At 53.9% G+C, this 24,995-nt stretch overlaps 1 protein-coding gene across 7 annotated transcripts in view; it reads left to right on the forward strand.

Moving 5' to 3' along the window:
* Positions 1-10,986: 10,986 nt before the first annotated feature.
* FAM135B (family with sequence similarity 135 member B) overlaps positions 10,987-24,995 on the forward strand; it is a 96,950-nt gene continuing 82,941 nt past the window's right edge. For 4 of the 7 annotated variants that reach the window (XR_013959354.1, XM_080647112.1, XM_080647116.1 and 1 more), the window contains exons 1-2: positions 11,020-11,115; positions 11,375-11,549. The gene's annotated coding sequence lies outside the window, so the exon portion shown is untranslated. Of the gene's footprint in view, positions 11,116-11,374; positions 11,550-12,621; positions 12,647-24,995 lie in introns of those variants that run through there. The other 3 variants (XM_080647115.1, XM_080647113.1, XM_080647114.1) reach the window with 3 other exon arrangements.

Below are 24,995 nucleotides of genomic sequence, written 5' to 3' on the forward strand. Positions count from 1 at the left end.
TTTTTATTTTTTAAATATATTTTTATTGATTTCAGAGAGGAAGGGAGAGGGTGAGAGAGAGAGAAACATCAATGACAGAATCACCGATCAGCCGCCACCTGCACACCACCCACTGGGGATGGAGTTCCCAGTTCTCTCTCTTCCAGTCCATCACGATCCAGCTCTTCAGCCAACATTATGTAATAACCCGAATTCATAGCCCCCCCCCAGTGCCTTTCATTCTAGGCCTGTGAGAGCCCCTCTAGAATCCCAACCTGGCTCTGTGACCTGCCCTATGGGGTCACATCAGGCCAGACCAGCTCCCTCCCGCCTATTCTCCTCCTCCATCAGTCCTCCCACCCTGATTCCACCTCTTCCCTGCCAGGCTGGCTGGCCCACGTGCTCCCTCCCAGAGGAAACCAAGGCCTGTGTGCTCCCTCCTGGAGGAAACCAAGGCCATTGGCAAGAGTTAGTTCTTCGTGCTTCCAGCCTCCATCACCTTTAGAGACCCCGTCTTTCTTACATCCCGTCCCTGGGGCCAGAGTAGCTCCTGGGGTCTGTCTACTCCACTGGGCATTGGGCTTGCCTCTTGACCCCCAGGTCCCCTCCACACCTTCCCTTCCTCTCCTTTACCTCCGTCTCACCCTCTAAGCTTCTTTCCGTTTATAAACAGGCTTGGTCCTGAAAAAGCAAGCCTCGCCCTCCCTGGGCTTCCTCTGGTAACTCTTCCACTTAGCGGCCCAATCAATCAGTGCCCTCTTCCCTCAAAGAAAAGGTTACCCCCACTCCCCGCCAAGGCTTTCCAGTTAAATATTTTTTTAAAAAAACATGTTAATATTATAACAAACATTCCCAAGAAGTGAAAAACGGGAGAAGGCACACTGCTTCCCAGAGGGTGGTGTAACCTTGATTTTTCGACCAAGCAAGGTTGGTAAAGAAAATTAATATTGGAACCTTTTTAATGGACACCATGAAACAATGCTGAGTAAAACTCTGGCAGCCTGCAGAGAACAGGAGACAGAGAAAGGGAACATTGTGACCGGCAGGGCCTATTCCAGGAATGCAGATGTGCAGCAGCTTTATGTGACGCATTAATATCATGGATTCCATTAGCAGAAGTGTAAGGTCACTCCCTGATCTGAATAGACAGAAAACATTTCAATAAAATCTCAAGAACCATTTATTATTGAAAAATGTTAGTAACATAAGCACAAAAGAGAACTTCCTTAAACGGGTAACTAGTAAATGTCCACAGATAAAACAGTGGGACCATGTGCACGACATTGAGCTGTCATAAAGCCTTCTCCCTCCAAAGGGCGGCGGGCTGCTCACTCCCATTTCTTCCATTCCCTGCTCTGCAGGGGCTCAGCCAGAAACCTGACGTGGGAGATGAACCATCTATACTAATAAAAGAGTAAGATGCAAATTGGCTGTACCTTCGTGACACCCATCAGCCAATCAGGAGTGGGTATGCAAATTAACCCAACAAAGATGGATTAATTTGCATATGCAGGTGCCTAGTGGCCGGGTGTGGGGCAGGCTGCTCCGGGCCTCTGGGAAGCATGGGAATGAGGAAAGGTGGCTCTGGGCCGGAGCAAAGGCGGTGCCGGCAGCCAGGGGAAGGAAGGCCCATTCTTGCATGAATCTTCATGCATCAGGCCTCTAGTTTGTATAAAACATGTAAAGGGAGAATTACAATTACCACCATTCGTAGATAACACAGCTTTCTCTGTAAGAAACCAACAGACTACGGACAAATTATCTTAATTCATAAGAGATTATAGGGGTGTGGCCAACCAAAAACAATGCCATAGTCTATTGCATTTCTACCTGCCCAGGGTTAGAAAGTGTGATTTTCCAAAGGACACATTTAAACTAGTCACAGATCTACACATGGTATCTAGGTCAAAACCTAGTATAATATTTGCAAGTAGTTTAAATTTAAAAATGAGCCCTAGCCAGTTTGGCTCAGTGGATAGAATGTCGGCCTGCAGACCAAAGGGTCCCGGGTTTGATTCTGGTCAAGGGCACGTACCTTGGCTGCAGTCTCCTTCCCAGCCCAGGCCCTGGTCAGGGCTCATGCAGGAGGCAACCCATCCATGTGTTTTTCTCACATTGATGTTCCTCTCTGTCTTTCCCTCTCTCTTCCACTCTCCCTAAAAATCAATGGAAAAACATTCTCAGGCAAGGATTAACAACAACAACAAAATGATTAAAAAATTGTATTGCATTAGAAGACTGAAATGGATGTATAGTCATTTTCCCAAGTATGTCAGTTATTTCCAAAGTGTTCTATGGATTCAGTGCAATTCCAGTGGAACTTAACAGAGCCTCGTCTAACATTTACATGAAGAAAGAAATCAGAGTCCCATTCCTTGCAGACTCTGACCATCTCATCTCCTGTTGTCCAGAGTAGCTCATGTATGAACCAGGAGACGAGCCAGGTGTGTGCTGTCATCCTGCCAGATGGCAGAGTTTAGTGTAAAACTGTTGTGTTACAAACAGTGCAAGTTGTTGGTAAGAAGGAGAAAAACTGAACCCATGAAGCAAATAGGGAGAGAGCCAGCTCCTGGGCGTGGGAAACTTCATCTGAGGATTCCTGGGGGGAGTGGCCAGGACAGGGCATGCTGCTAGGGAACTGGATGGGAGACTTAAAGGTAAAAAGCAAAGAACTTAAGAAATGATAATGTAGAAGAGGGTCTTCATGGCCTCAGGACAGAGAACAGTGTGCTGAAGAGCTCAGGAAAGAGCCAAGATAAAGACAAACTAGGTCAACGTGCGTTAATGCAAGAAGACGTCACGCACATGTGGATACACAAGAGCCACCTGCTGTGAGAAGATGTTTGAACACAAAACTGGAGAAGTGCTATGAATCTGTCAGGAATCCCTTCACACCTACAGGAAAAGGGAAGTGATCCACTGACAGTCAGCAAAAAGCAAGCATTTCAGGGCACAGGAGACATGAATGGCCAGTGAATGTATACAGACATCTGAACAGTGTTGGTCATGGGAAAAGCTCAAGTTCAAACCAGCATGTTCAGTCCGTCCAAATGGCCAAGTCTCAGTCTGACCTTACCAGCTGTTAGAGAGAGAGGCAGCCGTGGGACCTTGTGTCCTTTGCTGAAATGAGTATAAGGTGATGCAAGAATTTTGAGAAGTAGCATGCTGCTCCCCAGTACATCGGAGCATGGGTGCACTCTCTACGTAAGCAATTGCCCTCCTGCACACAGAGAAAAGCTGGCACAGGTGTACCAGGAGAGGCACACGGGGCATCATGAATATTCATGAGCTCATGCATATTCATAATGGCCTTATTGGAAATAGCACGCAAGCGCACAGACATACGGGAAATGACCCACATATCCCTCAAGAGTAGGATTTCTTAAGTGAGTCCCACTTTATGCTTTAGAAATTTTTTCCAATTATAGTTTACATTCAATATGATTCTGTATCAGTATCAGATGCACAGCCGAGTGATGAGAAAATCATGACTTCACAGAGTGGTCTGCGATTGCTTTACGTCCCCTCCTGGCCCCCCACACAGTTACCACTATATTACTGACTTCATTCCCCATTCTGTAATCCCCATCTCTGTGCTGTCCTGCAGCTGCCCATTTGTGCTGCTTGATCCCTTCACCTTTTTCACCCAGCCCCCCAACTCCCCAACCCTGTCCCCTCTTTATTCTTAAATGAAATATTATGCAGCCATGAAAATGAATGAATGTACCCGAACCCACATGACTGACTCTCAAGAACATGATGAGAAAAAATATATAGGTCTCAGAAGAATGCATGTAATTTAACTCCTATCACAAAAATAAGGAGTACATTTGAAGAGATACATACATGTGCTAACTACAGGAAAGCATGGGACTTAATGACACAGAATTCAGAGCAATGTCCACGGGTGAGGAAGAACCAGGGGATCGGGTCAGGAAGGGACACACTTGACCCCTAAGAGTGCCTTTCCTTCAACTGTATACATAGGGTGTGCCCAGTTTAATTTTGTATTGTTATTTTTTATGAACATGTATGTTTATACTGTGTGTGTAGTATTTATGCATATATAATATATAATTTTATGTTTGAGCTAATAAAAGAATAATATGCAAATTGACCATCACTCCAACACATAAGATTGCTGCCCCCATGTGGACACAAGATGGCCACCACAAGTTGGCCAGCAGGGGAGGGCAATTGGGAGGGACCAGGCCTGCAAGGGAGGGCAGTTATGGGCAATCAGGCCAGCAGGGGAGGGCAGTTGTGGGGGACCTAGGCCTGCAGGGGAGAGCAGTTGTGGGGGACCAGGCCTGCAGGGGAGGGCAGTTAGGGATGACCAGGCCTGCAGGGGAGGGCAGTTAGGGGCAAACAGGCTGGCAGGGGAGCAGTTAGGCATCAATCAGGCTGGCAGGGGAGTGGTTAGGGGGTGATCAGGCTGGCAGGCAGAAGCAGTTAGGGGCAATCATGAAGGCAGGCAGGCGAGCAGTTGGGAGCCAGCAGTCCTGGATTGTGAGAGGGATCCCAGATTGGAGAGGGTGCAGGCTGGGCTGAGGGACACCCCCTCCTGTGCACGAATTTCGTGTACCGGGCCTCTAGTTTCACAATAAAAAAGCCTTTAAAACAATAGACAGTACATTCACTTCAGCCAGAAAACATTGATACCCAATAAGAGAAATGTATTTGAGCTATGTTTTGTGTTGAACTTGTATTTTTTAATGTGAGACACAGAGATGTGGAGGAAACGGGGTGCAGGTCTGGTGACCCCAAAACTGTCACAATTAGAAGGGACCACCTTTTTGCTCCACTTGCAAATCCTTTCTGTGATAGAGATGAAGAACGAGGCTCCGAGGGTCAAAGGGATTTCTCAAGGTCACTGTGCTCCGTAGAGCAGACTGCTCTAGAGGAGCGGACTGTTCTAGAGGCACGGCTGGTGCAAGGCTCCTGACTTGGTTGTTCTGTGGAGGTAATGACCTGGCCACTGAGCCTTCTACATCCCTGACAGGAGCCTGAGAAGGAGGGTGGGCTGGAGGGGACTATGTTCCAGGGGACAGGATCTGGGAGGCATGCTGCCCCCCCCCCACACACACACTTGGGGCATTTAATTCCTCAGCACATCCCACGGGTGGCGCCGTTCAGATCCTATTACTCAGAGGAGGAAAGGAGTCTCACAGAAAAGGGGTCTGGATCCTGCCCCTGATGAATTCTTCCCTCTGCAATTCACCGAGGAGGGCCTGGAATGGGTCCGGGACACTTCGGCTGGGAGAAGTGAGAACACGCTGGCCAACTCCCAAGGCCGTGCCCTTTGTAACAGGAAGAACTTGTCCCCGAAGCACTACTGCAGTCGTTTAATTTAATGATGCACAAATTAAAATGACGAAGATGAGTTTTATGTACATATATCCCTTCTCGAGTGAAATATGGTGCCGTTCTTTCCAACTCAGGAAGGGCATTTGTTAATGTCATGGGACTATCAGCTCGATGGTCTCTTCCCCCAAAGTCGCTGCTGACATTCTGAAAGGCGCAGGTGATTTGTTATCCACTGCTTTTTCTCGGTAGTAAGTCTAGTGTTTCTCAGCAGTAAAGCAAGGAACACCATTAAGTGGAACACGGAAGCATGAAGCCTGTGCCCGAGATTTCATCCGTTGTCTGTTACAAGCATCTTTCTTGCTACTTCTCGGGGTGTGTCGGAGGGGTCATCGCGAGGATGTGACCCTGGGGTGACCTGTGAGCTGGCCCCGGGCGATAGGGGGCTCCCTGCCCCTCCTGTCCTTGGAACATACACTCTACCCACCGTCCCCACAGCGGGAGCTTTTTCCAAGGACGCAGCCATGAGAGAGGAATGTCGTGTTGAGAGGCTCTGGACAGTGGACGGGACTGAGCCCCGGTAAGGCTGCTAATCTTCACATTTGGAAGATTCTGGAAGGTGGGTGCAGGAATCTACTCGTCTTGCCATACCCCAAGACTAGCCTCGGAGTTCCCTAACTTCTTAACCCGCCACCCACCCATGTGGAGGGGCCTGCCTCTGTCTGAGATTTCTCCCTGCGTCTGCGTCCGGGGCCAGTTGCAGATTTCACCCAGGAAACTCCGCGGTTGTGAACCAACCGAGCGGAAGCCACGTGACCATTGCTTAGTGTTGGACCTTGGCTCGCCTCCTTGTAGGCTGGAGAAGTTCTATTAGCTAGCCGCACCTCAGCTTCCTCGCCTGGGAAAAATCAGACAATAGTAGCTCCCATCTCCTGGGGCAGTCCTGGGAACTGTGGGTGTGGTTTTGGGGTGGTTATCTAGTGGTTTGGGAATCTGTGTGTCTCTACTTATGTTACAGAATCAGCTACTTAGTGCTGTATACACAGATAAACTCAGATCCAGTGGCATCAACATGAAGTTTTGGGGCCTCATCACTCACTGGCTGCTGGGGGTCAGGCAGGTCCCACCATGAGCTTCCTCGGCAACTTGGAGAGACAGAAAGTAGAACCGATGAACACGGCACCCCAAGCTCCTTTTCTATTTCTCCGACTCATCCCAACATTCAAAACTAATATTAGCTCCCGCCTGTGCAGCCCTCCCTCGGCATGAGGCATGGTCCTAGGTTCGAATCCCTTTACGTCCATGTAAGTTCTAATTCATGTGAACTTCACCACCAACCTACGGGATGTGGTTTATCATCAGCCCTGCTTTCCAGGCGGGAACCTGAGATACAATTCAGTCGCGGGGTACCGAGGACGCAGAGAGGAGCAAGCCAAGTCTCGAGGCCAGGCACACTGTGGGCGCTGCCTTCTGTGGGCAGGAAGTGACGTCCTCTCGGGCACCTGGCTCCTCCCAGGTGTCCTAAAACGAAGGGGCCTCCCAGGGTCCGAGGGGAGGCTCTTCCCCGTCCCCCTGGTCACGTGGGACATGTGGAGCCTGCTAAGCATTTCCTGACAGTTGCTACTTGTTGCCACAGGATGTCAGCATTGAAGCCTGCCTTCTACAGGACGCAGGAAATGCCTGACTCCTCACCCACCCCGAGCAGACCGCTGCTGCGGCCCCCAGAGCTAGACTCGGCCAGAAGGACCCCAGGCTTAGCTGTATCGCTCAGTGCTCAGCTCTTTAAAAGGGGGTGTCACCTTCCAGCCGCCCCAGAACTCTGTCCCAGCTGCTCACCTCTGAGCATGAAGGTAAGATGGCACCTGTTTCTGTAGACACCGTGCATGGCTCACGGCTCCTCTTGTGGGACCCCGTGGTAGACGACGTTGCGAAAGCTATTCCCGCGGTGGACCTGGCAGAGGTGGTGTTTAATTGTATGAGTGGAGAGGAGGGAGGAGAGGAGGAGACAGAGGGAACAGGAAGCCTCAGAGGACGTTGGGTGTTGGGTGTCTGACACGTGGGGTCCATGGATGGCTCGTCACTTCCTGGGAAAGCAGGTGACCCTGGAGGGTTATGTTTGTCTTCCAGTCGGTGGTGCCTGCCCTGGGCAGAGGCCGGGCCTTTCCCTCCCGGACCCCCCACAGTCCCCTTGGGGTTCAGAGCCGCACCTTGTGGGGCTGAGAATGTGCCAGTTCTGAGCAGGGCACTGCACGGAGCCTGTGCGCCAGGAGGGCACGGGGGGAGGTAACCTCTGGGCCTGGAGGGCGTCGCCCCCGCCAGATGACTGATGGGTGTTGTGTTGGCCACCAGAGGTGGGTGACTGTCGCCATGGGGAGGACCTGTGGGCCCTGGCACAGAATCACACCCCACGACTCCCTAGTGCTGCGTGGGTACACCTGGACCCTGAGGCGCTGCTCCTGTCTCTGTCCCTCCTTCTTGTCTCGTCACCCCCAGTCCCTGAGCAGCAGGGTCTGAAGAGGAAGACTCCCCAGTAATAAGTCATAATGCTGTGTTACCACATAGGCTCAGGCAGGGCTGGGAGGGGAGGTCTTGGGAATGCCGGGAACGGGTTGCATGTTTCATTTGAGGTTATCTCCGGGGTCATTAAGATTCTAGACAGCTCAGCTGGCATGGCTCAGTGGTTGAGTGTCAACTTATGAACCAGGAGGTCATGGTGCAATTCCCGATCAGGGCACATGCCCAGGCTGGGCGCTGGATCCCCAGTAGAGGGCATGCAGGAGGCAGCCGATCAGTGATTCTCTCTCATCCTTGATGTATCTCTCTCTCTCCCTCTCCTTTTCTCTGAAATCAATAAAAATATATTTTAAAAACTGATTCTAGACACAGATGGCAAAACATTGTCCATATGTATGTGTATAATTTATTTTTGGTTCAAAAATAAAAGTTTCATAAAAGTGGACATTGAACGTCTCACTCCCACCCATTGAGAGTCTCACTCCCACCCATTGAGAGTCTCACTCCCACCCATTGAGAGTCTCACTCCCACCCATTGGAAGCCTCACTCCCACCCATTGAGAGTCTCACTCCCACCCATTGAGAGTCTCACTCCCACCCATTGAGAGCCTCACTCCCACCCATTGGGAGCCTCACTCCCACCCATTGGGAGCCTCACTCCCACCCATTGGGAGCCTCACTCCCACCCATTGAGAGTCTCACTCCCACCCATTGGAAGCCTCACTCCCACCCATTGAGAGTCTCACTCCCACCCATTGAGAGACTCACTCCCACCCATTGGGAGCCTCACTCCCACCCATTGAGAGTCTCACTCCCACCCATTGGGAGCCTCACTCCCACCCATTGAGAGCCTCACTCCCACCCATTGAGAGTCTCACTCCCACCCATTGAGAGTCTCACTCCCACCCCTTGAGAGTCTCACTCCCACCCATTGAGAGTCTCACTCCCACCCATTGAGTCTCCCACCCATTGAGAGTCTCACTCCCACCCATTGAGAGTCTCACTCCCACCCCTTGAGAGTCTCACTCCCACCCATTGAGAGTCTCACTCCCACCCATTGAGAGTCTCACTCCCACCCATTGAAACCCTCACTCCCACCCATTGGAAGCCTCACTCCCACCCATTGAAAGCCTTACTCCCACCCATTGAGAGTCTCACTCCCACCCATTGAGAGCCTCACTCCCACCCATTGAGAGCCTCACTCCCACCCATTGAGAGTCTCACTCCCACCCATTGAAACCCTCACTCCCACCCATTGGAAGCCTCACTCCCACCCATTGAAAGCCTTACTCCCACCCATTGGGAGCCTCACTCCCACCCATTGAGAGCCTCACTCCCACCCATTGAGAGTCTCACTCCCACCCATTGAGAGTCTCACTCCCACCCCTTGAGAGTCTCACTCCCACCCATTGAGAGTCTCACTCCCACCCATTGAGTCTCCCACCCATTGAGAGTCTCACTCCCACCCATTGAGAGTCTCACTCCCACCCCTTGAGAGTCTCACTCCCACCCATTGAGAGTCTCACTCCCACCCATTGAGAGTCTCACTCCCACCCATTGAAACCCTCACTCCCACCCATTGGAAGCCTCACTCCCACCCATTGAAAGCCTTACTCCCACCCATTGAGAGTCTCACTCCCACCCATTGAAAGCCTTACTCCCACCCATTGAGAGTCTCACTCCCACCCATTGAAAGCCTCACTCCCACCCATTGAGAGTCTCACTCCCACCCATTGGAAGCCTCACTCCCACCCATTGGAAGTCTCACTCGCCCATCCAGCTCCGCACCAACCCATCTGCGTGGCTAATCCCCACTTTGCAGATGCCTCACGCAGCCTGCCAGTGCACATGGTCATGCGGATGCGAGCAAACCCAAATGCACAGCGGCCTCCCGCCTTCTTCCATGAGAGCCACCTTGTGAATGCTACTCTGCACTTTGCTTTTCCACTGAACAATACATCCCAGAGGCCTCTGCTCCGGGCCACGGAAACGCATCCCAGTACAAGGGAACCCTGTGCTCCCGGCACCGCTCTGCCCTACCGGGGCCAGCAACTGCAGAGGACAGTGCTGGGCACTTGCACAGACTCTCAAAAACATGGTCACAAGAAAATGCACTGGTGACAGCAAAATCAACGTCATGTGATTTTGATCACAGTTTAAGGACAGAAATTGGGAAAGAAAGGCGTCTGTCCGTTTTCTCGCTGGAGAAATAGTATTCATTTGCTTGCTATTACCCAAGCATTTGCTGAGCATGTGTGTTGTCCAAGGCTTGGCTGGGTGCTGCAGGGAGGGCTGGTACGACAGACAGACAGGGCCTACGCTCCCTGGTGGGACTGCAGCACCCCCCCTTCCTCCCAATGGTGCCCAGTCTCAGCCTCCATGCCCAGCCGGACCCCTTGCCTGTCCCTGTCTCCTCTTTCGGGTGTCTTCCCTGATTACCTGCCTCCCCCTCCCCAGTTAGATTAGCTGCTGGTCATGCTGATTGCAATTGCTTGGTTACAGTCTGCCTCTCTTCCTGGGCTGTGAGTCCGTGCAGCCCTGTCTAGTGGATGGAGCTCTGGTCCCTGGTCTCCTCTCCCAGGCTGTTTTCTCATCTGCAGCCCCCCTAACAGTGATGGCGAGAACAGAACTCTCTACCTGCAAGGCCTGGTGAAGGGTGCTCTGTGGATGTTTGCTGCTTCAACCCCCCTCCCACGCGCCCACCCGGCGTCTTCTCTCCACTCTGGACCGAACCCTACACATGTCTAAACCCCAAAGCCCAGATGAAGTCGGTTACCAGCAAATGATGGGTTCATTGGTTGGTGGAAGAGGCGCAGCTGCCTGTGTTGGAGGCAGAGATTGCTCAGGGCTTTCCCCTTGCTCTGGCATCCACTGGATTGAACACCCTCTTCAAAGTGTAACACCCCTCCCCAGCCACGTGATGTGTGTGGGGGTTAATTTCCCTTCCCCCGGGGGTCTGGGAAGGACCTTTGATATTGGGCCGCATCCCAGGCTCCAGTTCACAAGGGCAGTTCCAGACTCCACGCGGAGACTGAGCATGCTCCAGGCCAGGACGCCTGTAAGGCTGGGGGGCTTCGGGTCTGGCCGCTTGCGCCCCTCGCAGGCCAGGCGGGCGAGCGGGCGGGGCCAGGCTGAGAGGGGGCCACGCCTCCGGGCACTGGCGCAGCGCGGGCGGCGCGCGGCTGCGGGGAGCGCGCGCGGAGCGAGCGGGCGGGCGGGCGCGCGGCCCGCTCTCCAGGCCGCGAGGGCGCGCTGTGCGCCGCTGCGCCGGGGTCTGGTGCGTCCCGGCGGGGGAAGGAGAGCAGCAAGGGCGCCGAGGTGAGCAGAGCCCGCAGGCGGGCGCCAGCGCAGACACCGGTCGCTTTTCCGTGTCAGCAGTGAATCCCGTTCCTTCGCCGCGTCAGCTGCGCCGCTTCAGGGCCGGTTGGCCGGGGCTGCCCGGAGGCCGCGGCCGGGCAGCTGTTGCGCCAAGAGGGGACAGCTGCGGAGTTCCATAACCATAGCAACCGCATCAGCACCGCGGCGGCGGTGGCGGCTGCGGGGAGGGCAGCATCCTCTCCTCTTGCTCCTCCTCCAGGTGGCCTTGCTGCCCGCGGGGACAGGGACGGAGACCCAGCTCACAGGTGCCTGGGCTCCAGGGTCCGCCCACCGCTGCCGCAAGTGTTGGCGCTGAGGACGGTGACAGAGGAGCTAGAGGGCCCTCGGAGTGGGGGCCAGAGGCGGCGGCAGAGGGAGCCCGGCGGTGGAGACAGGTAGGTGAGAGCACTGGCGGTCCGAGGCGGCAACTCTCTCCTCGGTCTCTGGCTGTGACATTTCTGGAAGCCTGATCGCTAGTTGGATGGTTTCTCTTACTTAACAGGGATTCCGCCTCGAAATGTGGGTTCTCTCCGTCTTTCTCCCCCAGCCTCCTTGTCCTCTGGTCTCGGGCACATCTGGGCAGGTCTGGAGAGGCCAGAGGGGAACATCTGATGGGGAGAGTGGGGTGAATGGGGGGGGACCCCTCCGAAGTGCCTGATGGAGGCTGGGGGAGGGAGCACATCTGGACCCCGAGCAGCAGGTCCTCTGAGCCCTTGAACCTGGGGCAGGTTGGGGCGAAGACCCTGTTGGGGTGAAGGGGCAGTGGTAGCGGTTCCCTGTAATCCAGGCAGACCCCGAGGCCAGTCTGGCTGGGGCTGGGCTGGGGTCGGGGTGTGTGTGGGGGGTATCCCTGCAGCTCAGCTGTGACATGCACAGGGACCAGCGCACCCCAGCCCTTGGTCTGGAAGTCAGCTGCAAAGCCAGCAACTGCAGGGATGTGTAGACGAGGGAAGTGGTAACTGTGGCCGTTTGGGGGTCCAGAGGTGTCCCGGAGTTTATCCTGTTCTTGCCTTTGGCTACTGGGGCTGGGTGGGAATAGAAATAAGATTAAAAACTAGCAGTCAAGACGCCCCCTCCCTTTCTCCTCACCTCTTTTCTAGCCATCTCACACCGCCACTATTGCCAGCAACACAAGACGACAGAGGGTATAGGGAAACCCCTTCTCTCCCCGGCCCCCCTCCCCCTGCCTGGGGCTCCAGCCATTAGCAAACTCTCCCACATTCAGACACTGCAGGATCCGCCTCAGCTCTGTGCGAACCAGGGAGGCACCTCCCACCAGGCTTCACGCTCTGGGTGTTCACAGCTGTGTCAGTGAGAGGCACTGGGCTGCCCACCGCAGCGATGGGCGGTGAGCCTCGTCCGCAGGCCAGAGGCAGGGGCAGAGGCCTGGGGGCCAGGCCAGACCCGCTCAGCGGGGGCCAGGGCCCCGACACCTGCGGAGAGGGAGATCAGGTTAGGTGAAGCAGCTGGGTCTGGGGGCTGTTGCTTACGGGTAAGTGGGTCTCTGGGCAGTTTCCGGGATGGGCGGTCATTGATTCTTCTAGGGCCCGCTCTTTATACCCCGGCCTCCAGGGGTCGTGATAAGTCCCAGGTAAGAGGCCCTGCTCTTTAATTGGGCTTTTAATTCATGCCATAGTTCTGTTGCCTGCGGGGATGGGATGTGGTCTGCATTTCATCTGGGACTTGTGTCGTAATGAGGGTGACAGGACTGTGTCCCAGGCAGATGGTGAGGTGGAGAGAGAGGATGGGTGTGAGTTCTGATGCCATCCTATATCTGCCGTGTGACCTTGAGTGTCCCCACCTGCCTGAGACGCCTTCTCCTCATCTGTAGCATGGGGGCACCCACCCTCCCTGCAGCTCACCTGCTCCGGCGACAGTTGAGTGGGACGATGGAGAGGATGCATGGGGAAGGGCTCTGAGAACCTCACGTGCCACGCGGGTGAAGGGAGTTACCACTCTTTTTCAAAGAAACCCCAGCCTGGACCGGCAAACAGACGTCAGCTCTGAGAAGGCAGCACAAATGCTGGCCGGTAACTCACAGTGGAGGCGCTGTGCTCTGGTCGGAGACACACTCGGGGAATAGAAGTGGCCTTTATCGGGGGACACAGCATGTCATCTCCTTGCTCACAAATGGTGAAGGTCAAGGGCTTTGGCATCAAAGGCAGGACTCGTCTCTTTGGGAACATTGGGTCTGCTCAGCACAGGGCTGGGCTAAGCACTTAATAGTGCCAACAGGATCTGCACACAGTGGGGATTCATTTCGATGTGGGTTAGGTGGGTACGTCGGACACACAGGACCTTGTGGGCAAGGTTCCCTTTCATTCACCTGGGCTCCATCATGCCTGGCATTACCGGCTGTTTGCCCGCTGTGACTGAGTGCCCACAGCTGGACGTAACGGCCAAGGGGACCACGGTTCGTGGAGGAGCCAGGACTCGCGCACAGTGTGTCCTGCTCCTTGATACCCTTGCTCTCGCTCATGCCAGTCTCTGTCCAGAATGACTGACTCTCCCTTCCGTCTTTCCTTCAGGACCCAATTCAGTGCCCCTTCCTCTGGGAAGCCTTCCTGACTCTCCCTCTGCTCCCATAGCTCTTGGGACCCACGCTGTGTCGGCCTGTGCGGTGTCATGCTTGCACACATGCCTCTCCCCGCTCTCGAGTTCATGCTTCCTAAGCACAGGAGTCTCCCCCGGACCTACTATGGTCATGGCCCAGCAGCCGGTGCAGCGACGGCCATGGTGATGGCCGCTGAACGAGGGAATGAGCCTCGCCGGCCACATGACCACCTGCTCCGGGGGCGGCTGGCACAGAGGAGGTTCTAGCCGCTGCCCTCGTCCCGGAGTGGCCACAGGCCAGGAGGATGCTCGCTGGGCTGGCGTGCAAGGTGAGGGCCGGCCCCCTGAAGCAGAGGGAAGGAAAACAGAAACGCCTGGTTTGCCTTAAATGCTCACGGTTTGTGAAGTGGGCGCTGTGGGGTGACGGCAGTGTGGGATGGCCTTCGCATACCGCTTGCTGAAAACATCGGATGAAAGATTTTAAACTTAAAATGGATTGCCCTCCCTTCCTTTCCTTGACCTCAGCTCCAGTCCAGTGGGAAAGCACGTGGTTGGGTTGAGAAAACCTAGATTTGAATCCTGGCTCTGAGGGGACGCGGACCTAGGACGCCTGATTTCCTCGTGCCTCAGTTTCCCCCTTGGGAACTGTAGATGCTCATGCCCAGCTCACAGAGAGGGTGCGGGCTCGGAGTGGCCTAATAGCTGTGCAGTCTTGGCAGTTTCACCAACTAACTGCAAAATACCCTAGCCAATGCATCCTTTATTTTTCTTGTTATTTTCTTGTCCTGAAAGAATGAGCCCAATCTCCGTGTCTGATGAACACAGCCTGGGCCAAGATGGGTGGGAATCCCAGCTCCCCCACTTGCGAGCTCCGCATGACCTTTGGCACTCATCCCCCCAGCCACTGGTCTTATCTGATGCCACAATAATGATCTTTCTGGGGGGGTGGGGGCGGGGCTTGAGGAGATGCACATGAGGACAAGCGCCATGTCTGGCACTTCCTGCATGAAGTGATAGAAGTTTCCAGAACTTTTTGAAATGCCCCAAATGCATTTTTCACCTTTGTTATCTGCCTGTCAGAGAGGGGGGGGGGGGGGAGAGAGAGAGAGAGAGAGAGAGAACTGAGAAGATAGCGGTAGACCCCATGGCCCACAGCCCCTTCCCCCGCGAGGGGCCCAAGGGCTGAAGTAAGCTGAAGGTTCAGATTCGGGAGCCGCTCCTCGCTCCAGCTCTGAAACCAGCCGCTGCAGGTGTGTTGGTCTGGTCTCCTCACCTCTCCGGCCCCATTTCTCCTCTAACTGCCCTGGCTGATGACCCGCTGGCTCTCCCCGTGTCCGCACACTGACCACAGGGTCTGGGCCGCTGCCCGCCCAAAAACGGAAACAGAAGGCACACTGTGTGGCCTGCTCACTAGCAGGGGTCCTCAAACCGTTTAAACAGGGGGCCAATTCACTGTCCCCCAGACCGTTGGAGGGCCGGACTATAGTTTAAAAAAAAAACTATGAACAAATTCCTATGCGCACTGCGGGCCCGGGATGAGTCGGCTGCTAAGCAGGACAGGCAGCGGCACCCGGCGGGCCGGATACATGTCCTCGGCTGGCTGCATTCGGCCCGCGGGCCGTAGTTTGAGGACCCCTGCAAGACTTCTCACTTCCTTCCTGCACCTTTGGCCTGGAGGGGTTGCCCCCGCTGCTTCCCCGGCCCCCTCCCACCCCTCATTCAGTCCTTTCTCTTCAGAGGCCTCCCTGAGCCACGTGATCCTCCTTCCCTCCCTCCTTCCCTTCCTCCCTCCCTCCCTCCTTCCCTCCCTCCCTCCCTCCCTCCCTCCCTCCTTCCCTTTCTCCTTCTCTCCCTTCCTCCCTCCCTCCCTCCTGCCCTCCCTCCCGTCCGTCTTGTCTTTTCTTTCTTTTTTTCTTTTCTCTCATTCTTCTTCCTCCTCTCCTTCCCCTTCTCCCCTCCTCCCCCCTCCACCTCCTCTCCTCTTCCTTCTCTTCCTCCCCCCTCCTCCTCCTCCTCCTCCTCCTCAGCCTTCCTCACTCTCAGTGGTTGAAAGGCCAGGACAGAAGTGCCTGTGACTGTTCTGACCACCTCCTGCAAGTCTGTGGGTTCCTCGTGCGGGACGTGGCCTCTTTGTAGCTGCAGGGGCATTTAGCACAGCTCCCCGCGCTCAGGGAGCAGCGAGCAGTGCTTCCGAAGCTCATGGAGGGGAACTGGGGCCAGAAAGCTTCCATCGGGGGACCCCTGGCTTCGGTGCACACCACAGCCACAGCCCATGCGAGCACCTCTCGGAGCTCCCGTCAGAGGGAGGGTCCAGGTCAGGGAGACAGGAGGCCTTGGCCACTGCTGCCTTCTCCCCAGAACTCTGCCCGTCCTGTCTCCTCAGCCAACCCTGACAAGTGCCTCTCCATTAAATGGAAGAGATACTTCCCTGCCAGGACTAGGAGGGGCCCTGGAGGGCGGAGCCCAGCTGCCCCCCACTTGCTCTGGCGAATGCAGATGGTGTTGGGTCATTGGCTGGGAAACATCTCCGCTGGAGCCAGTACACGCCACACGTATGCAGCGCTGGGCTCTGCTTAATGCAGAGAGAAGCAGTGCGTGTGGGGCCATTGTTCGTAACCTTAATTGTTTCAAGGATCGCTTTGTGCATCTGATGAAATCTACAGTCATTCTTTTCAGAGTAAAACAAAACAACCAACTGTGTCATCGGGGCCATGGACCCCTGTTGTCCTCTGGTGCCTCCCCGCCCCAAGGGTGCCTGTTCCCTGAGAGGGGGGAGCTGCAGCCAGCATCCCCCAGGCGCTGATTGTCTGGGGAAGCCCAAGACAGCGGGTTACACACCAGGAGCCTCTCACAGAAATGAAAGAGCGCCGTCTAGACTGAGACGCCCTTTGGAGTGAGATGGGCGTGGGTTCAAATCCCAGCTCTGCCTGCAGCCAACAACTTGTCAGTGTTTTGGGGGGATATTCCAGTTTGAAACTTGGGAGTCTTGCATTCAGGGAACTCCCTCCCCTGGACACCCCAGGATGGTGGGTTCCCCTCATCTGACATTTATTAGCCACGTAACCCTGGAGAGGGACTGGCCTAGTGGAGTTGTCCTCCCTGTCCCTCGGGTCAGGTCCCGAGAGGGAGGCCTGTGTCTCCATCCTGAGTCATGGAGTCTGCAGGGGTCCCAAGCGCGGTGGATGGGGGCTCCCCGCCAGGTCTCAGAGGTGGTGAGGGAGCGGGACAGATGGGTGACGACGGGCAGAGAGATGGAGGTGATGCCTCATGTCGCCTCAGCCTGACCACAGGGTGGCCCTGGGCACACAGGGCCCTGCAGTGCTCTCCACCCGGAGGCAAGTTCATGGCCATGACTCTGACTCTGGGAGACACACCCACCCAGGCATCTTTGGGCAAAGCAGCGCCTTTCAGCTGAGGAAAAATTTCAGGAGCCCAGCCAGTGTGGCTCAGTGGTTGAGCGTCGACCTATGAACCAGGAGGTCATGGTTCGATTCCCGGTCAGGGCACATGCCCAGGTTGTGGGCTCGGTCCCCAGTAGAGGGCGTGCAGGAGGCAGCCCCTCAGTGATTCCTTCTCATCATTGATGTTTCTCTCTCGCGTGCGCTCTCCCTTCTCTGAAATCAACAAAAATATATTTTGAAAAGTTTTCAGGAGAACAGAGCAGTGTGGTTATCAGCCAACACAGCAGCGAGTGACAGGCACCCCAGCCTGGCGCAGGGGACCTGTGTCCGCTGGTTGCAGTTGGCATTTCCATGAGAGCCCCCGCCTCCCGCAGGCAGTGTTCCAGCCGGTATCCCGCAAGAATTCTCCCAGCACGCAGCACCTGACGGCTCAGTGAGGGCGCCGACCTCTTTTCCCTTAGGCTGTCAAATTTAAAAACGGTAACAGCCAGCACAACAACAGCTGTCTGGTGTGAATGAATCAAAACTACACCTATTTTCATATTTTGTCGGATCGGCAAAAGAAAGCGGTATTTTTTGGTGCCGCAGAATGTTAGTAATTAGTTTTTGTGTGCCGTGAGATGGAAAAGGTTGAAAATCGCTGCTTTTTAGACAAATGAATTGCCCCACAGCCACTTCCTTGGGGCGCCTGACATCAGACATACCATCCTCTGAATGTCTGTGCCCACGGGAGTCACCAGAACTTGCTATATAACCAACCCCCCTTTGTCATGCGGGGAACCCATACAGCGCTACCACAGGGCCCCATCTCCACTCGCCCACACCTGCTCCCTCTAGAAGCGTCCTTGGTCGGGTCGCAGTGGGTGCCGGCCGTGCTGGTTCCAGCCAGCCTGGCCAGTCACCGAGGCACAAACGGTCCTGGCCACTGATCAGCCGGCACCTGGGTCTTGGCTTCCTCCCCAGCCCCAGCCCAAGCCCCGCCATGGCCTGAGGCCTTCCGAGTTCAGCCCCATGGCACCGGGCCTGGCCCTTCTCTGCCCTCTACTCCACTCGGCTGTATGCATGTTCCCATCATGAGTGACGTGTGTGCACTCGTGCATCACGCTTGTGTGTGTAATCTGTGGGACACAGCCTCCTCCTGGCCCGCTTGCGGCATTTCCCCATGGTGGTCCTTCTTTGCTTTCATGGAAGCCTCTGGACCGTGCTCTTTCCTCTTCCTCTCCATTCATCAGCTCCTGACTCCACCCTACGCGACAGTCTCCCCCCAAACCTAGGCGTCACCTCATTTCTCTCTAGGACATTGGTGTTACTCTACCTTATTGACCTTCATTTCTTTAGCTCTGGAGCAATGGTAACAGGCAACCATAAGAAGTCTGAACAAAAATCCAGTGAAAAAAATAAAATTTTAAGAGTCCATTGTAATTCCTGGCCCCAAGTAGGTGATTAATCACTGCTGCTTCCTCTTTTTAAATATATATATATATTATTGATTTTTTACAGAGAGGAAGGGAGAGGGATAGAGAGTTAGAAACATCGATGAGAAAGAAACATCCATCAGCTGCCTCCTGCACACCTCCCACTGGGGATGTGCCTGCAACCAAGGTACATGGCCTTGACTGGAATCGAACCTGGGGCCCTTCAGTCCACAGGCTGATGCTCTATCCACTGAGCCAAACTGGTTAGGGCTTAAGAAAATTTTATTGATTTTGAGAGAGAGAGAGAGAGAGAGAGAGACATTGATGTGAGAGTGAAACCTTGATCAGCTGCCTCCTGCACACCCCTACTGGGGATGGAGCCAGCAACCAGGGCATGTGCCCTGACCGGGAATTGAACCAGCAACCTTTTGGTGCAGGGATGATGCCTAACGCCCTGAGCCACACCAGCCAGGGCGAGTGTTTATTCTGATTAAAGACTAGCCTGCATACTTCAGTGTCAGCTAAGAGGGTGGTGAGGCTGACATTCCCCTGTGGGCCCTGAGGAACTTGGCGGGGACTCCTCCTCACAGGGAACCTCTGTGGGGTGGACCAAGGGGTTTCCATAGGTCTCACAGGTCGAACGTTGGGACTGTGAGTGAGGGAACTTGGAGATCTCCATGCCCTGGGAGTCTGGGGGGGGGGGGGGGTAGCAGGCATGCTGGCACTCAGCAGTAAGTCACGTTCACAGGTGACAGTGAGTCACCAAGGAAAAACGAAACTACAGTCTGGAGAGGCTGCTGAACTAAGGCAGGGAGTATAACTCCTAAAATAAGTCCCGTCAGAAGTCGCTGCAATTAAATATGAAAGTATTTGCTGTTCTGAGGATTTGGTATCCGTTTTCTGACAAGCTGGTTCCTGGGTCCATCATCACAGCTGAGCTTCCACTGGGGCGGGTGTGGTGAAACCATGTTGGTTTTACATCAGCATATAAAGTGCGCTGGAGAATAAATGGCCTTTTTCTAGTCTGTTTAAAGGAAACACTTAAAGATCAGGTTATCCTTGGAATCTGTGCCCAGGCTGGAAGAGCAAGCTCAGGATTTAACGTGCCGGCCTGTGCTGGCCCTTCCGCAGAATAAAATGAATATTAATACAACTGTTTCTGAATAACAGGATGAGATTTCCCGGTGCGTTGTTCCCCCCCTTCTTTTCAAAAGCCTGTGGATACTGGAAACAACCACAAAAAAGGTCAGAAATCTCTTTCAGTGATAGGTTGGGTTGAAATCTGTGGTATAGTGCAGGTGCGGGGGGAAGCTCTTTCTAAGCACCTACTACGTGCTAGTGACCACAGTCAGTAATTTCCCTGGAGCTAAATTTATTCGTTCTCTGTCAGGGTTCTTTCTAGCCCTCTTTAATGCTGAGGGGACCGAGGCGCAGGGAGGGGAAATGATTTGCTTACAGTCCCACAGCCAGCAAGAGTGAAAGCCTTGCCCTAGCCAGTTTGGCTCAGTGGATAGAGCGTCAGCCTGCGGACTGAGGGGTCCCGGGTTCGATTCCGGTTAAGGGCACATGCCCGGGTTGCGGGCTTGATCCCCAGTTGGGGGTGTGCAGGAGGCAGCCGACAATGATTCTCATCATTGGTGTTTCTATCTTTCCCTCCCTCTCCCTTCCTCTCTGAAATAAAAAAAGTATATATATATATATATATATATATAGAGAGAGAGAGAGAGAGAGAGAGAGAGAGAGAGAGAGGGTGAGAAAGAGAGAGAGAGGAGGGAGGGAGCCTGAACGTGACCCCAAATCGGTGTGATCCCCACGTGTCTTCTTTCTCAGCTGCCCTGTAGATGCCCCTTGTGAAGGGCATTTAAACCTCTGCTATTGCTCATAAAACAAACAAAAACCCTATTCACAAACCATTCCATCAAAGCATGTGGCTTCTCACCAATCAGCTGTGTGGATCTGGGGATTGAGCCTGCAACCCTGGCATGCGCCCTGACCGGGAATTGAACTGTGACCTCCTGGTTCATAGGCCGATGCTCCACCACGGAGCCACACCGGCCTTTGTGAAATGTGCAGAACACGTCTCCCCCAAGGCTGTTTGTGGCGATGCCATCGCCGGGGCTGGGTCCTGGCTGCCCGAGCTCATTTCGTCCATAGTTTTATGCATGTTGATTGACAGCGCTTGGACTGAATTCAAAGGATAGAGTTATGATTGAATAGAAAGGTGCTTCCTCTCTCTCTCTCTCTCTCTCTCTCTCTCTCTCTCTCTCTCTCTCTGTCTCCCCTGCCCCTCCCCCCTCCTCCCCACCCCCAGGTATTGGTAGGTAATAAGAGGAATAACACTAAACTAACTGCCAGTTGGTATTGGTAGGTAATAAGAGGAATAACACTAAATAACTGCCAGTTGGTCAAGGACAGTCTCCCCGTGTTTGTTTTCACTGCTGTGTGTTAATTGCGCTGACCTCGGGGCTGTGTGCCGGGGAATTACCGCGGTGTCCTCCTGGGCGCCCATAGCTGCCCTCAGTACCCAGAGCCTCTAGGAAACTGCTTCAAAAGAATCAGGCTGCATCTGGCTCAAGCCATGGCTTTGATTCTTTGGAGTATTGTTCCCATTTCAGGAAGCATTTAGGAAGGAAATGGCCCTAGGATTTGGAACGCTCTGGAACATGTGTTTCCATGTAGAATAGGGGATCTGTAGGGGCAAGAGCAGGGGCTGCACCCTAGAGGGGGTGTAAGGCGTCCCAGGGGTGCTATGCATCACCCTTTAGGCACCGTGGATCCTGGAGAGTTTTAAGCACGTAAATAAAACAGTGCTAGAGGCATGGAAACCACCCACCACAGGACAGCAAGGAGAGCTTCACCTACAAACCGCCTTGCAGTGTTGACACGGGTTAGGTTCTGCACGTGCTATGGGGATGTTGTTGGAACAGAAGTTCTGTCATGAAAATGTTCACCTACCCAGAAGAGTTGGGAAAAAAGGCATGTCACATACCTACAGTTCCTACACCTAGATTCAGCCGCCGTTAGCGTTTTGGAATATTTGCCTTCTCTGCATATGACTGCTGCTTATTTTTCTAAATCGCTGGAAAATACATTGCAGAGTTCAAGACAATCCAATCCACATGTTTCGTCATGCTCAGCCAGGAAAAGCTAGTCTTCAGTGTGACTCCAGGGGCGATGTCGCAGTGAAGGAAATGAAAACAATATTCCATAGCACCTCTGCTCCTTGTAAAAAATAAGGTAGTCTATTTGTGTGAGTTTATTTCTTGGTTTTATGTTTTATTCCATTGATCCATTTGTCTATATCCCCTCCCCCTACACACACACACCAATACTATACTCTCTTTAGCTTTATAGTAAGTGTTGAAGTCGGGTAGTGTGAGTCCTCCAACTCTGTTTTTCTATAATACCATGTGGGCTAGTCTGTATTTTTTGCCTATCCATATGAACTTTAGCATCAGCTTATAAATATCCATTAAACAACTTGATAGGATTTTGATTGGGATTGAATCTGTAGATCAAGTTGGGAAGAATTAATAACTTGACAATGTTGATGGAGCCTTCCTATCCATGAACATGGAATCTCTCTCCATGTAGTTAGTTCTTTGATTTCTTTCATCGCAGTTTTGTGCTTTTTCTCATATAGAACTTGCATACATTTTGTTAGATTTGTGCCTCTGTGTTTCATTTCTTGGGTGCTGTTGTTTTATGGAAAATGAATAAGTGGCCTGGTAGGCAGAGAGGAATGGGGATGTTTGATACTCAGTTGCTGGATGAAAGTCTAAATTTGAAATGAGCCAAGTGTTTTAAGGGTAACAGAATAAAAGTTGAGGTCCCTTAGGACACACAGATGTGAGCTAGAAATAGCCTGCCTGGCTATTTTGGATAAAGAGTAAAGACTTACATAGCCTGGCTGTTGGAAAAGAAGAATTGCGCACGCGCGCACACACAGCAGTTAGTGAAAGCCTTTGATCCAACGCAGGGAGCGTGGCACCTCTCACTGGATACCAGCAAGCTGCCCCCCACAGTTTGCCCCTGAAATGTGCAGAGCTGCTGGACATGTCTTAGCCCAGGCCCTCCAATTCCCCTTCCCAACCCTCCACCCAGAATACTGACTATTTGAGAGTATCAGCCCGTTAGCTTACAAAAACTCCCAGGTGCTGGAGTTTTCTGGTTGATTTCTCGTAACGCCCCTTCCCTTGGTGCTCTGCCCCCTGTATTTCAGAAACTGAAGGCAAGAGTGTCCCATGGGACTTCCTGTGGTGAAAATGCCCTGTGGTGAATTCCTGTGGAGAATTGTCCAGTGCGGTCACTGTTGCCTCAGGTGGTTACTGAGCCCTTAAAATGTGGCTGGTGCAACTAAGGAGATGGGCTCCCCCTTTTCTTCAGTAACTTAAATGGGAGGTGCCCCGTGTGTCTCATGGCACTGCTTCTGGCCCAGGTCTAGCGGCTCGAATCAGTTCAGCTTTAGCATTTCAGGAGAACGCCTCGGGGGTGTTTAGATGTGTTTTGCAGCTTTAAAGGTTTGGGCTCTCCTGGCCTCAGGTGCACACGAGGGTTACCTTGATGTGCACTCGGACACGGCGGCATCTAATGACCCACCGGCCACGTTTTGCAGGGTCTTGTGCAGGCGAACAGCATAGGCCCAGTGGAGGCTTCTGATACATTGGGACTGTTGGGGGAGGCAGGATGACAGAACTTTGACGGCCAAGGTCTGAGTCAGGACCGCCTCCTGAGCGAGGAGATGGATTACTGGAAAATGTCACCACATTTCGTCTGGCGTCTGCCTCTTCTCCCCACTTTATCACACCTCCTGAACACATATCTCCACGGATAATAGACGGCGTCTCGCTGAGGACACATGGCCTGCTCCTGAATCATCGGAGCCAGCGTGTGTGACTGTGCCCCACCATCTTACTAAGGGAAGAAACACCCTTAGCTACAGCGATGGATGCAGAAACCATGTTCTCTCGTCCCCTGAACTAGCCACAAACTAAACAGAACACCCCAGCCCTCCATCCAGGTACTGGGTAGCTTTCAACCCACAAAGATTTCCTTCTTCTTTGTATTGATTTGAGAGGGAAAGAGAAACATCGATTTGAGAGAAAAGCATCAATTGGTTGCCTCTCGTTAGCACCCTGAACAGGGATCATACCCACAACCTGGGTATGCGCCCTGACCAGGAATCGAACCTGGGACCCTGTGGCGCCCGGGCTGATGCTCCAACCAGCTGGGCCACCGGCCAGGTCGCGGAGATGTCTTATAAGCCCGTCTCCTTGCATTGGCATAAATACATCATCCGTTACCTCCCAAGCTGAAAGACAGTGTCACTGTTGTCTTAGATTTTTAGTTCAGCTGCTGAGCCATTCATTTCTCCAGCAAACATCGGTGGGCAGAGCACATCATCCAGTGGGCATTCTGGCGGCTCCGTCCCCTCTACGCACCCCACCTGAACCCGACACTCACCCGCCCACAGGGCCACTTTGCCTTTCTTGTGCGATATTCCTACGCACAGGCCTTTTCTAACTTCACTTCAGGCTCGCTCCACACAGCCCGAACCTGACCTATTTCTCTCTCCTGACCGAGATTCCGACCCGCGCTCTAACTGGGTCACAGTGCAGCTGTCTCGCTCCCGGGACCTGTGTTGGTGTGTTGGTCTCAGCGCCAGCGGAGAGGTGTGGAGAGCTGGGGCCGGTCTTCTTAGGAGTCCGGGAACATAGGGCTGTGCAGGGGCCAGCGGCCAGGCCTGGCTCCCGGGGGAGAGCGGAGCGTGGAGGTTTGCAGCACTGGGCCCGGAGCTCTGCTGTCCGCGTGCGGCTTCATTAAGGGGAGGGTGCGGGCGGGGCACAGGGCTCCACAGAGTGCAATGCAGATTTCACGTGCTGGTGGGTAGCGGGTGAGGGAGTTGTTCTGAGAGGCAGCTCGACAGAGCGGACGAGTAAAGTATCTGTGGACGTGGCGGCCCCGAGTTGCCCTGGCAGCCTGTCCCTCACCTCGTCGTCTGTGGGAAAGGCACTGCCCCGTGGAGCCCCTGACTTCACCTGTGCATTGGGGTAGGCCTGGCCCCTCCAGGACGATGAAGTCCCCAGGAGATGGTGTGTCGGAAGGAGCCCAGAACGCCCACCAGGAAGGAGCTGAAGGGGGAGCCACACGGACCTTTGGGGGCGTAGGATTCTGTCAGAGACAGCCAGTGAATGCCCTCCCTTCCCCCACCCCAGGTCCCTCCCCACATCTGGGCCTGCTGATCCTTCTCCTCCCCTCCTCCGGTGCGGTGCAACCTGACAGCCAGCGTCTCCCACAGCAGCCTCTAATTGTCTTAATTGCCTAATTGCCCTCGAGCCTGGGATTCCAGCTTGTTGCTGCTTCTCATTAATTGTTCTTTAGTTTAAACAGTGAGAACAGCCATCATTTCCCCAGCTTCTGAATGTACCCTGCTCTGGCTGAAGTGTTATGCCATGGCCAGGGAATTCCAGGG

This window comes from Plecotus auritus, assembly GCF_963455305.1.
Source record: "Plecotus auritus genome assembly, chromosome: 11".
In the NCBI taxonomy this organism is placed as follows: domain Eukaryota; kingdom Metazoa; phylum Chordata; class Mammalia; order Chiroptera; family Vespertilionidae; genus Plecotus; species Plecotus auritus.